Source organism: Equus przewalskii, chromosome 7 (assembly GCF_037783145.1).
Source record: "Equus przewalskii isolate Varuska chromosome 7, EquPr2, whole genome shotgun sequence".
NCBI lineage: Eukaryota > Metazoa > Chordata > Mammalia > Perissodactyla > Equidae > Equus > Equus przewalskii.
This window is the reverse complement of record NC_091837.1, coordinates 63,747,670-63,761,523: the sequence shown is the minus strand read 5'-3', so window position 1 is coordinate 63,761,523 and position 13,854 is coordinate 63,747,670. Positions and strand designations below refer to the sequence as shown.

Below are 13,854 nucleotides of genomic sequence, written 5' to 3'. Positions count from 1 at the left end.
TCATTATGGGACCTAGGATTGGACGTCTGGGATATAAACCCACTGTCTTGTTTCATAAATTAAAATAGGAAAACACAGAGAAAGGCTGTGGGGCTATAATAGAATAAAGACACGGTAGGAAGCAGAACTTGAAATCCCTGTGACTATAGAGGAGTGACCGTAGGAAATGACCAAAGACAAGTCACTCTCCCTCTCTGGGAAATGAGAGTGGTGGACTAAATCAGGAGTTTTCCAATTTTGTTTGGACAGGCTCACTCGGAATCTCCATGTGCACAACAGATGAGTATTATGGCTTTACCAGCCCTGAAGGAGGCTCCTGGGAGCACAGTGAGAAAAATGCTGCACATAATGGTTCCTAGGTTGTCCTAAGCATGAGCAGTGCTCTAAGGAAGGAGGAAAGCATGAGTGGACATTTGGATCACAGGAAGCAGTCTGCCCATGTGGGGCAATAGTACTCTGAGCAGAATGAAGCGTAACACAGCAGTGATGCGTGATCACACACGTCACCATCCACTTTCCCGACCCAGGGGAGAAGCCGATATGACAACAACATTATTGATGAGCAACAGGCCTCAGAAGCAAGAAAAAATTCTCTCTGCCCCAGGTCACATAATTATGAAATGACAGTGTCTGGGAAAAGGCACTGGTAGTTATGCTGTTCCTCATTTTTTTTAACTTAAAAACAGTTCTGGTGTGTTAGTGCATGTATGTGTGTGCACACCCCTGCACACACTCCCAGTGACATCCCTAAAACAGCCCCATCAGAGACTGAAAGAAATAAGGATCCTCTTAACTCCTGAAGACACTGGTGGTTTACTCACCATTTCAATTTGTTTCTCCTCTGATACTTGCATCCATTTTAATGAAGGTGCTGTTTCAGCGACTCTGTCCAGCTGTTTAGATGTGGGTGAGATTCAAGACGAATTCTAGAAATGTGTTAAATGTTTCTTAATATTTGCACACTAGAGGTTCTGGATTTGTTTTATTTTCTTGTTTTTTTTTAATATTCAAACTGTTGTACAGTGAAGAAACTGTAAAAACAATCTTCAGAGAACAGCAGTGTGGCACACAGGGAGAAGACTTGGATGATCTTGGATGCTCTACTTTTTTGTTGTTAGTGCCATTGCAGTCGATTCTGACTCCTAGTGACCCTGTGTACAGCAAAGCAGAAGCATGCCCAGTCTTTTTGCACCATCCTCTCACCTTCCAACGTTATATCAGACAATGCTCCGCTGCTATTCACAGAGTTTCCATGGTGAATTTTTTCACAAGCGGGTGGCCAGGTCTTTCATTCTAGTCTTAGCCTGGAAGCTCTGCTGAATCTTTTCCACCATGGATGACCCTGCTGGTATTTGAAATACCGGTGGTATAGCTGTCAGCATCACAGCAACATGCAGCTACCACAGTATGATAACTGACAGATGGATGGTGTGGTTCCTGGATGGGGAAACAAATGCCAGCCGTGGTGGTGAGAGGGCAGAATCTTAACCACAAGACCACCAGGGCTGGATGCCCTGCTTTTATCATCTCTAAAAACAGAAAGGAAGACCAGAGTATCTCTAAACTCCCTTTTAGCTCTAAGTCAGGGTAATTGTATATTTTCAAAATTAAAATCCAAACATTTAGCTCATGGTCATCACAGAGGGATAGTGAAAGCTGAGAAAACTCCCCTGATTCAGTGTCAGGGAGCCAAGAAGTACCAGTGTCTGAAGAGAAGCCTGCTGTATATCCTTGCATCCTTATAAAAAGGCATAGACATAAAACAGCTCACTGCATGAATGCTTGATCACTCTCAAGGACCACCAAACAGCACTTAACATCTTTTGGATTAAATACTTCATTTTAACATGTACGAATGCTGTGAATCTCTCCGCAGAGAAGTACCACATATGCCTAGGATCACAAAATTGTGTGTCCAGTTTCAGAGGGTTTGAGGTACCTTGAAGCTTATCTATGGAGAACTAAGAGGTGATTTCCAGGTTAGGGGTCCAGGCAGCCTCAGATTAATAAGATGACTTTGGGGGGATGTAGAAAGAAAATATGATGACTTCACCTTATAAAAAGTATCTGAAACTACAAAATTTAACTTTTATTAATGTTTAGTATGATTTTAAAGTATACTTATTTAATTTACAAATAATACATATATTGAAGGCCACATATCAAAAAATTTAAAATATTACATAATCAACTCAGTTTGAAGAAAACTACACTGTTCTATAGGATCGTAAGTGAAGAACATCTCTTTACTCCAGGGTATCCCAATTCTAAACTGTGAGAACAAGGCTGGTCTCATAGTTAGGTAGAGGTGTGATTTGCGGAGGGTAATCTGGGAGGGTTAACCCATTCAATCATAAACAACTATTAATATGAGTATGTGCATTGTTTCTCTAGCCAGGGATACTTGAAGAACAGAACACATGGAAGTAATATTTTATACGTATTATGGGAAGAAAAGCAAAGCCAAGAGAATGTTCAGAGTCAGCAGGAGAGCCAACTTTGGGCCAAGTGTAGTTGGGAACTCTTGTTGCTATAAGACAGCAGATGAGCACTAAGTATCAGCCAGCAGAATAGAGGTATAGGAGTGGAAGGAGAAGTAAACAAAACAGAATTTGGAAGCCATTGCAAACATGTTTTTTCTGATTCATAGTTTTGCCTGTCTGGCCATATTAGTGGCAACCATCGAATGCTTTCATGCCCATAATCTTATAACTTGCATTCATGGTTGGATTCTCTCTAGAGAGTTGACCCGAGGGAACCAAACTCCTGTGATATCAAAAAGCACTGTTTTCCATCTGGGAGTGATTTTGCCCACAAGGGACATTTGGCAATATCTGGGGACAATTTTAACTGTCACAACTTGGAGGATGTGTCACTGGTATCTAGTAACTAGAGGCCAGGGATGCTACTAACATCCTGTAATACACAGGACAGCCCCCTACTACGAAAAATTACCTGGCCCCAAATGTCAATGGTGCCATGGTTGAGAAACTCTGTCTTTAAAGGAAGAAAATAATGCCACTAAGATTGGTGCATGGCAGGAGGCAACACCGGAAATGTCTGTGTCCATTCATTCAGTGGCTCCTTGTTCACTGTTTTATCCCAGAAACCTCAATCCCATGAGCAGCCAGTCTGCTCCCAGTACAGTCTGAAATATCACTGATTCATCACCAACTATCCATCTCACAATAGGGAGGAAATTTAAGACCAGCTCTATCAAAGGAAGCATAAATCTGCCCTTTCCATCCGCCTCAAAGAAACAATTTAATGATCTCAGCTGGGGCCTAATGAGCCAGTGTCCACATCAGAAAGCTGCTCTGTGTTTGACGTGTTTGACAGTGTGTCAGGAGAAAAAGGGGGGAAAATATTGGAAAACTAATTGAGCACTGCAGTTGAGCGATCCACGGAAGTCCTGTCCTCTAGCTAAAGGTTGCTATGCTTCAGTGGAGCCAGAGACAAACTCTGCCATGAGGATGTCACTCTTCCAAATGAAAAAAATATGACTTTAAACATAAGAAAAGCTGGGAGTATTGGGGAGGCATAATGTTAGTTGCAGGAACTGCTGTCAAAAAGAACTACCCAGCTGTGGCTAACGGTCTGACTTCGATGTAAAGTGCGGCAGACGTTAAAGGATTCCAGGTGCTTAATGTTCTGCTTTAGGACCAGGAAAGTAGGGCTGAGGTATGCAGGGCTACCATCACAGAGTGGACTAGGCCCGTCTGATGAGATAAGGTCATTATTCAGCATTTCTGAAATAGGGGCTCCCAGTACAGGGATTACCCTCCTGATGTGGCTTCTCTGGGTAACAATAAAGACATAAGGAAGATGTGGGGAATGTCAGCAGAGAGGGTGGGATAAATACCATTCTAAAATAGCCTTGGGCAATGTACCCCAGCTCTGTGCTGCTGGCGAATGACTGAGGCCAGGATTGGTCAGAAATGTAACAATCATTTACATGAATTGATTAAGTCAGACTTGGATGTGAAAATTAATCTGTCAGCTGCTTGATATCTGCTTAATTAACATCTCTCAGTCTTAGTTTTCTCACTTTAAAAATGGGGATACTAACAGACCTCACAGAGTTACTTTAAGTTTAACCAAAATCATGCATATAAATTTCTTATGAAGATTAACTGAACTCCTCCTACAAATCTAGCACATATTATATCCTTTTTATGGAATATCTGTGAACCCATGATTGAAATCTGCTGGGGTTATAAGCAGGTCTGGTAGTGGCATAGGCAACAGACTAAATGTAGGAGGATAGAAACTTCTATCACCATCATCCCACCTAAGGGTTTCTATGGCACCTGGAATACTTTATAAGAGAAATGACTGCCCTGATTTAAAGCATCCAAGGTCTTCATTGAAATGTGAGCATCCGCAAAGAAGTTGACATATTCTATTGACTAAAACCTTATTGAAAATTATTTTAATAAATTAAAGAATTGTGGGAGGAAAAAGACTACATTTGGAACGAGTAGATCTGGAATCTAGACTCTCAGTCTAGCTAAGCTAGCTGTGTGACCTTGGCCAAATAACTCCACCTGTCTGAGTTGCTGCATCCTTATCTGTAGTTGAACACGATTCTAACAGATCCCCCAATTCTTAAAGGCACTGTAAGAGTCAAATGAGATAGTGGAGGAATAAACATACTGAAAATTTCAAAGTGCTACATAAACAAATTACAGTATTACTGGTACTATTATCCAACAAACTACACACACACGTGCATGATCCAGATTGTGCACTAGTAATAAACTTGTCTTTGAATATAAATAAAGACAGAAAAAGACAAGTCATTGAATTGTTAACATTAGGGTTGAAAAGATGAGCAACAGGAAACAACACTATTCAGGAAAATCTTCTGGAAGTGGGTATCTTGAAAGAAGGAAATAATGTGGAATGATAGAGACTGTGGATCAGAACTTACCAGTTGCACATGTCAAGAACCGGGGGCAAACGGTGACCTTGGGAAGTTATATCCCTGCCCCCACTGATCTCTCCCCTGCAGAAACGGCTATCATAAACCTGACGAACGAGCTCAATTGATCACACTCTAGATCTATTGGTTTAGTTTATTTTCCAGTTAAACATTCTTAACATCTGGAAACTGGAATTGACAGGCAGTTACCAAGTCAGATTAGAGAAAACTTGGGTCAGGAGTGTCAGGGGTCATTCAGGGGAAAGGTAGGTTGAAAGTAGATTAAGAAGTGAGAAAGGGGACTTTAGTGTGGACATTTATCTGAAATTAGGAGATCAGTCGAGGGGTAGTGATAAGCATGATGGGAGAGTGGGTCCCCTACAGTTAGCAGAAGCCCTGAACTGACTTAAGATTCAATATGCCTCTTCTAATAGAAGCTGGAGCAGAGAGGTGATCAGCAACCCTACTAACAAGAGACTCCAAAGCATGGAGTCATCGCTACTGGAAGCCTGTTCCCAGGAAGTCTGGAGCTCAGGTCAAGAAATTTGGTCCCTGAAAGTCTGGAATTCCATGTAGGGATTTAATCACAGGGCAAAGGAAAAAAATCTAGTATTTATTAAGTGCCCTTTTTGTACCATGTGTTGAACCAGCTGCTACACCATCACCACATAGAATGTGATGAAATGCTTTCTATCATCCTCATTTTGCAAATGAAGAAATGTAGGCTCCAAAAGTCTCAATAAACCCAGGTGGAAAGTGGCAAAGACCATGCTCTTTTGCATGTACCTCAGACCTAGTAAATGCTTAATGAATAGTAATTTATTGGTGGAATACTGAACTGAATTTGACTGACCATTCTGTCAAATATACACACACACATGTGCACTCATTTTCCCCAATAAGACTGTGAGCTCAGTACCTTCTCCTCTTGTATCTCCATCAGTGTAATGAAGGACACACACCTGTTTTAACAAACACATAGAATTTTACATGAAACTGAATTGAAAACTTGGACATACCTATTGAATACTTATAGATATGTGCCTCAGAAAACTATTTTTTCTCAAACTTCCCAAACATAAAAGGCAAAATCAACCCCTCCCCCAAAAAAGTAGATGTATCTGCACATTAGGAGCTCCTTTCTCTCATTTGTGGGAGGCTATTTTATTTTAACCTTTGAAGTACTTCTCTTGAGAATCCCATCAGCCTTCACATCACCTCTCCCATTATTTTTCCAGCTAGCATGTCTAAGGCTGGTTGACTCATTCTACACAGGCAATTAAACCCACACAGATCTCCTCTCCAGGTTCCTTTGGATTCTCTGCCTTCGCCCCCTCCCTACACACACACCCCTGAAGTTCATTCACATTGTCCAGAGACTAAGAGACACAGACAGTGGGCAGTGGAAAGATTGAGCTGCTGACATTGCTGCCGACCATCCAACCTTGAACCCAGAGGAAGAGCACAGCGCTGCCAACAGATAGTATCCAAGTGTTTCCCTTTGTTAACTGGAGATGCAGGGACCACTTACAGAAACAAAGAAATAGAAGAGAAACACGTGTGTACAAAACATGCCTCACAGTCCTGAATTCAAAGAATCAAGGTACTGCATGATTTTATTTTTCTCTCAGATTCTCTTTTATAACTGATGTTATATTGCTGTTTCGTCTTGTACCATAATACGTAGAATAAAAGCAAATGGTTGCTACCCAGGAGATATGGATCAGCACAGAAAGCTCTGTGGAACTATTAAATGTCACCCTTAATCACGTTAAATGGGAGAGAGTGACATAGCTCACCACAGAAGACCAGGATTTTCTTTCCATTTTTTTTTATATATATGTGAACGTGCTGCAACCTACAGTAACATACATTCACATTTCTGAATGCAATATATTTCACTCCCATTTTAATGAACCCCACTGGGCATTCTCATTCTTTCATTAAACTGGAATTGGACTAGAATGAAGGTGTCTCTAAACATCAATCGATAAATTGAGTGCCTACTGACGGCCAAGCTGAACCCCTTGCCAGCCCTTGGATACAACTTCCTGCCTTCACATGTGCTGTTTCCTAAAACTCCATTTCACAGCTTGACCTGGTTATATGGGAAATATTTTTCATAACTCATTTCAGTCCTTTATTTCTTCCAGAGGCACTCCCTGGCCCATTTACTACACAATAAATGTTCCCTACTATGGGTGCTAGTTTGTTTAATCCAACTCATGTGTCATCGCTCCATCTTTCTCTTCATATTACACACCTTACCCGATCCACACGCACAACTGAGCTCCCAAGATACAGGGACCAACATCCACATTTTTATCTTCAGCGTTTAATATGGTACTTGACCAATAATGGGAGCGCCCCAAAACAAAGGAATAAAAAGTAAATCTACATTGCACTTCTATGTGAGTGAGTGGGTTAGGTCTGAATAAAACAGAAAAATTATTCCAGCCAAATTTAGCTTATTTAGGAGTCCAACTTGGGGAATGGGGATTACTGGATTTGGGCAAATTTTCTACTGTGATGTGAGGGGTTAAGGAGAATGAATATGATAGCAAAAAATAGAGAGAGGTGGAGAGCCATAGAATCTTTTACTCCTTTTGTGAAACAGTGCCAAGAGCATAAGATTTGTGCTGTAGACAGTGACTGCTTCATGGGCTGGACCAAGAATAAAATCCTCTGCTCATCTGTCATGTGGATTTTCATTGTTGTAAATTATAACCAGATCAGCAAATTTCCACTGCAGGCTTATGCTCTGAAACAAAGACACAGCTTTGTTACACGAAAATTTGTCAGAATGGCCTTTGCTTTCACAGAACTTTAAGAGGATGTATTGCTCTCCCCTGCACCAACCCTCTCATCAGATTCTTGAGAGCAAATAAGGCAGCTCTCCATTCCACATTCTTGCTCATCCAATGCATATTTGCTCATCCATTGTTCCAGCTGTACCCATGAGTGGAAGAGGAACTATTCTATAAGCAAAAAAAAAGCTATCTTGGGAAATAAGAGGGATCTAGAAGCACCTAAATATGGGATTGTTTACTCCTGCCATCGCATACCCTGGGTCTTAAACAGATGCAAGATGGGAAAAAAGCAAAGGTCTCAGACACTCAGGCAAAAGAGAAAGTCAAGTTATATAACTCTGGGAGTGGTATCTACACACAAAGAAAGGTTCACCAATCAGATCTAGTATCCTTGATGATGATGAGAGAATCAGAACAAGCTTCTTATTCAAAATACCTTCCTAATCTGTTCACTGATAACTAATACCTATACTTCTTTATGAGGAAGGACAGATTCTTTCCTTTCATAAGAAATGAAGTTTTAATGACAAATTCTTCCTGAGGGAGTGGGGAGATCCAGAAATTTAAATTCATCATAATAAAATATGAGATGAGAAGGGGTTAGGAGTTCAAGAGGGTAGTCATTTTGGGAAAGGATGTCTACTTAAGGGGAAAAAATAAAGACACAGTGAAGATTGGGAATGAAGTTCAGATTTAGCAGGGACAGAATTGTTTCACCCTTAAATGACTATTCTCCAACAAAGAAAATGCCAGCTGAAACAGCATAGAGTTTAGTAAGCTACACATCCATCTCCTCCAAACTTGGCTGTTGCTGCACAATGCTAAGTATTAGTCTGGGAATGGTTCACAGATTTTATTTCTCATACTGGAAGTAAATGGTGAATTTCTTTTTATTACTCAGATGTTGTGGGTTGAATTGTATCCCCCAAAAGGATATATTGAAATCCTAACCTCAGATATCTGTGAATGCAACCTTCTTTGGATATAGGGTCTTTGCAGATATAATCAAGCTAAGAAAAGGTCATACTGGATTACACTGGGCCTTAAATATGATGACTAGTGTCCTTATAAGAAGAGGCATACTTAGAGACAAGGAGACCCAGACACACAGAGAAGAAGGTCATGTGACAGAAGAGGCAGAGATTAGAGGGATATAGATACAAGCCAAAGAATGACAAGAATTGCTGGGAGCCCTCCAGAAGCCAAGAAGAGGCCAGGGAGAATTTCTTCCCTACAGCCTTCAGAGAGAGCATGGCCCTGCTGACACTTTGATTATGGACTCTAGCCTCCAGAATTGTGAAAGAATAAGTTTCTACTGTTTTAAGCCACTCAGTTCATGGTAATTTGTTACAGCAGCCATAGAAAACATACATCAAGTATCATCCAATCCCCCTACATGTTCACCTGTGTATTGGATCACAGTTCTCCATGGGTCTCACATTCCTACATATTTTGTGAGCAAAGCCACTGACAGATTTGATCCAGACTCTTCAAGGATGCCTGAATAGAAAAAGCTTTGGAAAACAGAGAATCTACTTCTTGGGGCAGAAGGCAGACATGTTTGCTGTCCAAGATGACAGACATAATGTCTGTCTCCAGGGTTAAAGTTGAGAAGGTTTGCTTTCAGCCTCTTTATAAATAATTGTCATTTCCTAAGCTCGAGCTCCCTCTCCTGTAATGCAGCCCACTGCATATAGAAGGGTCACCTGGTCCTTGTTGCAATGCCCCATGGGAAATGGGACTTGGAAAACCAGCACAAACGATTATACTCTGGCTACTGTTATTGCTATGAGTAATAAACTGTTTTTTGTCTCTGACTCAGGAGTTTTGTGTCTTCTGCCAGCATTCATGAAATGGTGGCAGACTAATTTGTTAACTTGCAAGTAGGATAAAATCTCTGACCCTTCACAGTTTGTGACTCTGTGTGCCTTAATGTCCAAGCACCGGACCATTTTCCCTTCTGTCTCCACCATCAAGGCAGCTCATGTCCCCGCTTCACTTGCTCATCAGCATGCCATATAGGGAGTATAGGGCCAGATTTTTATAGTTCATGACCATTGCATGCATGGTTGGGCAGTCAAGACCAGCACACACAAATAAGCAAGACTCTAGACCAGCAGCATGGATATCCCCTGAGAGTTTGTCAGAAATGCAGAATCTCAGATCCCACTCCTGACATAAGAATCAAAATCTGCGTTTTACCAAGATCCTCAAGTGATTCATTCGCATATTATAGTTGAGAGGTACTGAATTCAAGTACCATAAGAAGAAGAATACCTGCTTCACTGTGCTGTGGCGGCTCAGCAAGGGAGATCAGCATCACCCGGGGCTGTTGCAGTAAGTCACACGGATATTGGTCTTTTTGAGCATCTAAGAAAAGGTAGAAATTGGGGAACGAGGGAATAAGGAGGACACTGAAAAGTAGGAATATAAGAGCAAAGGCACAGAGAACTCTGAACTCAACTTCACATTAATTCCCGTCGGTTTGATCCACCCAAACTGGAAAAAATCACAAAGATTTCCACCATCTCAAAGTCCCCCAGCTCCCTGGTAGCCTTGCTAGAAGGCAGGGCACTCAGACTTGGAAGCCTTCAGAAAACAAGAGGCATTTAAGTTTTTGCAGTCCAGAAGCCTACCTCAGGCAGGGAAGGGATTAGGGGCTGTTGACAGAAAAACATCGTTCATTGTGAAGACCAGTGCTCAAATGCTGTTTTCCATCTTCTAACTGATTCTCTACCCTGTTTCATTTCTGCCAGTGGCCCCACAATGTTACTTTTTTCTCACACTTTAAATACAAATATTTCAAGAATAGGCTATTCTAAGGGACTGTTAGGTTCCCCAAAGGTTTTAGGGAAGGAATTTAGGCAAGGAATTTCTAAATAGTACAGACAAACTGACAGTCTGCAACACAGAGGTGGGTGTAAACATTTCATGGTTTTCCAGAACCTCTGGCCTCCCAGGGTAGCAGCATCTTCATGTTAGAAAGTTTGAACCAACCTCTACCACGGCCTCCATCCCCGACAGTAGGAGTCGGAACGTGAGTGTCCCAGCCATCCTGCCAGCTCCTCTATGAAACACGGAATGGAGGCAGAGACCACTGGATCAGTGAAAAAGGCTTACAGCTCTCAGAAGTTTCAAGACGAATAGAAAGGTTTTCTAGTAAGAAAATTAAAATGCAAATTGCACTGTCTGCTCAATACCCTTTGGAGAATCCTAATGCTGTAAATACACTATTTACTCCTAGACGTGTGCATAGGTGCATAATTGTGTTAATATGCAGGAGGGCAGCTCATCCTGCTTGTTAAATCTTCCCCTACATTTTACAGCTTTACAAATGTCAGGCCATTAGGCCATAACTCTCCTGTGAGGACCTCATTACCTATAAAGCATTCATATCTGCCACATAAAAGATGCAGGTAAGACGCAGATTCAGCAATTAACCCATACATCTTTATCCGTCTGGGTGGTCTTGCCTATTTTTTTTAAACAACTATTATATTTTCCTGGGAACCTTTTGCAAAGTACCACTCTTTCCCTTTATGTTCAATTTGGGGAATAGAACTGTCAGTCAAAAGATATATTTTCTCCAGTAAGTGGTTCAGGTGGGGCCACTTCTTAAAAAAAAAATCCAGGTAAACTCCCAAAATTCTAAAAGATTTGCAGCAGTTCCAGGGGAAGGAGGTCGCCAAGTTCCTTAACTTGGCCCAGGCAAAATTGCAAAGAAGTGAAGGCTTGCCCTGGATTCCTCCAGGCTCCTCCCTCTTGTGTTGTACTCACCCCCGCCACAAGCAGGCCACTTGGAGGTCCAGGTCTTCCCTCCCAGGTCCACCTCTCAAGGCAATGCCCTTAGCTCTGGGTCTTTCTTTACCTCTGTCCTCCCTTGTCAGAATCTGCCATTACCTTGGCAATCAGAAACAAATTTACCTTCTGGGGTAACAAAGATTCTCTTGTGAGGGATCAGAATTTGCCACCCTAAAATGTGTTGCTTTGGCTTGAATATTTTAAGAACAAAAGATTGAAAAAGAAACTTTGACCTTCCCCCTAACTGCCTAAAAGAATTTAAGATAGAAGGCCTGTTTCAGGGAAAGAGCTAACATCTTAAGATAACTATAGTATAATACAAATCAGGTATGGGAGACAGGGAGGAACGTAAGCAAGGCCCATTTAACCAAAGTCCTCCCCGTGTCCCATTGTCTTTGCAAGGTATGGCAAACACTTGTTTATCAAACATCCACTTTTCCTTCTCTATGTGAATTGCTTTCCTCCCCTTTGATGTCCCAAACCACTACCCCCAACATCCTCCTTTGTCTTTAACTAAAGATGGTATTTAAGGTGGTGACTTCAGCCATTTTGGTGAGTTACTCAGTTTTCCTGGGTTTCTCCCACGTATACATATTATTAAACTTGCTTGACTTTTTTCCTGCTATTCTGTCTCATGTCAATTTAATTCTTAGACCAGCCAGAAGACCTTAGAGGGTAGAGGAATAGTTCCTCCTCCCCTATCCTCTCATTGATCAAACTCAGGCTCCCATGAACTTTTTCCCAACTAGTCCTGACGTTAGGACTTCTGTGTTCATCTCTGCATGGTCCAATTTAGCCAGAATCCTGCTAAGTCAGTTTAACCATAACTCTCCATCCTCCATATCTGATCAGGTTCTTCATCCTCCAACACCCTCCAGGTGACGTCTGATCACCATGGCCTGCCTTCAACAAGAATCCCGTCAGGTCGGTTTAGCCAGAATTCTCCCTTACCCCTGACATTTCCTCTTAGTCATTTTCTATGCACTGATCCCCATCCTGCTCCTTGTCTATAAATAGCCACTTGTCCGTGTTGTGTTTGGAGTTGAGCCTGATCTCTCTCTCCCACTGCAAAATTCCATCACGGTGGTCCCTACGTCTACTACAATAGTCCTCCCTCCACTTGACTAAAATCTTCCTTACCACACTTTAAAGTCGTTGAATATTTTGTCTTTAACAGAGATTAATAATCAATACCTTTGGGATCTGGGAGATTTACCTTGGTTTAGAATCTGTGCCCAGTACTCTATTGCCCATATGTCAGCAACTATAATACTTATCATTATCTCAGAAAGTAGCAAAAGTCTTCCTTATACTTCAAATGTGGAAACTGAGACTCAGAAAATCTAAGCAACTAGCCCAAGGTTGTCCAGTATTTTACAGGCCCTCCAAGCCCAGGCTTATTCCACTCCGCATTTCTATCCCTCCTTCCAAGGAAGACTCAGGGTCTCTCTATAGATCATACAGTGAATGAAAGTCTTTTGTGTGGCAGTCTAGGAACTGTTTCGGGATTACTTTCTCCTTAGGAGTAAGGCATTAACCTAAAGGAATGGAATTAATGACCCTGATGGGTGAAATATTTGTCTCACCATGAACAGGCTTTGCTGCCTCCCTAGTAGTATACACACAGAGTAACGATCAAATCCCCATTTGCTTTCTATGCTGGGGGTGATGGAGAAGGGGTGCTGCTTTGCTGGTTCTGTGTAAACGTGTAACTCTTGACTCGATTTACATTTCTAAGAGGAATCAGCTAAGCACATTCCTGTACTCTGCCTGAATGTGAATAGGTTAATTCTCAAGGGGACACTTACAAGAATCTTACAAACAACCCCCAAGAAATTAGAATGTAAGTGCCATTTTTATGACAACTCTCAAGTCCCCAGGATAAAATCTATAATGTCTTACATCTATTAAGGCAATTTATTACCAGCCTGCCTCACTTACCCAGGTTCTTCAGATTTTTGAAGGGCAACTTTCAGTCACTTTGCCAAAAATGTTTTATCTGAAGCAAAAACTCTTTTGTCCCTAAGGAATGTAGTCAGTCAGGTAAGTCAATCATCTGAACTTGAACTGTACAGAAAATAACCCTCTGAATTTCGCAAATTCTTTAAAAAGTTACTGAGCATTTATTCTAAGCCAGGTACTAACAAAGTGATCATGACAGATGTTCCATATGCTGAAATAAAATAATAACATGCCTTTGAGTTTGTATAGCGTGTTCAAAGCATTAATAATAGTAGCAACCATTTATTGAATCCTCAGCATTTTTTAAAAGGTTACTTCATTTAATCATTACAACCAGCTTGATTATTTAGTGTCATT

The 13,854-nt window shown here is 41.3% G+C and overlaps 1 long non-coding RNA gene across 6 annotated transcripts in view; it reads right to left on the bottom strand.

Annotated features, from left to right (window-relative positions):
• The window catches only part of LOC139084548 (uncharacterized), a 235,923-nt gene that overhangs the window by 3,519 nt on the left and 218,550 nt on the right, over nt 1–13,854 (bottom strand). The window contains exon 6 of one of the 6 annotated variants that reach the window (XR_011542014.1): nt 822–1,437. The exons of 4 other annotated variants lie outside the window; for them this stretch is intronic. This is a non-coding gene — a long non-coding RNA (uncharacterized lncRNA). The remainder of the gene's footprint in view (nt 1–821; nt 1,438–13,854) is intronic. One more of the 6 variants, XR_011542022.1, reaches the window with a different exon arrangement.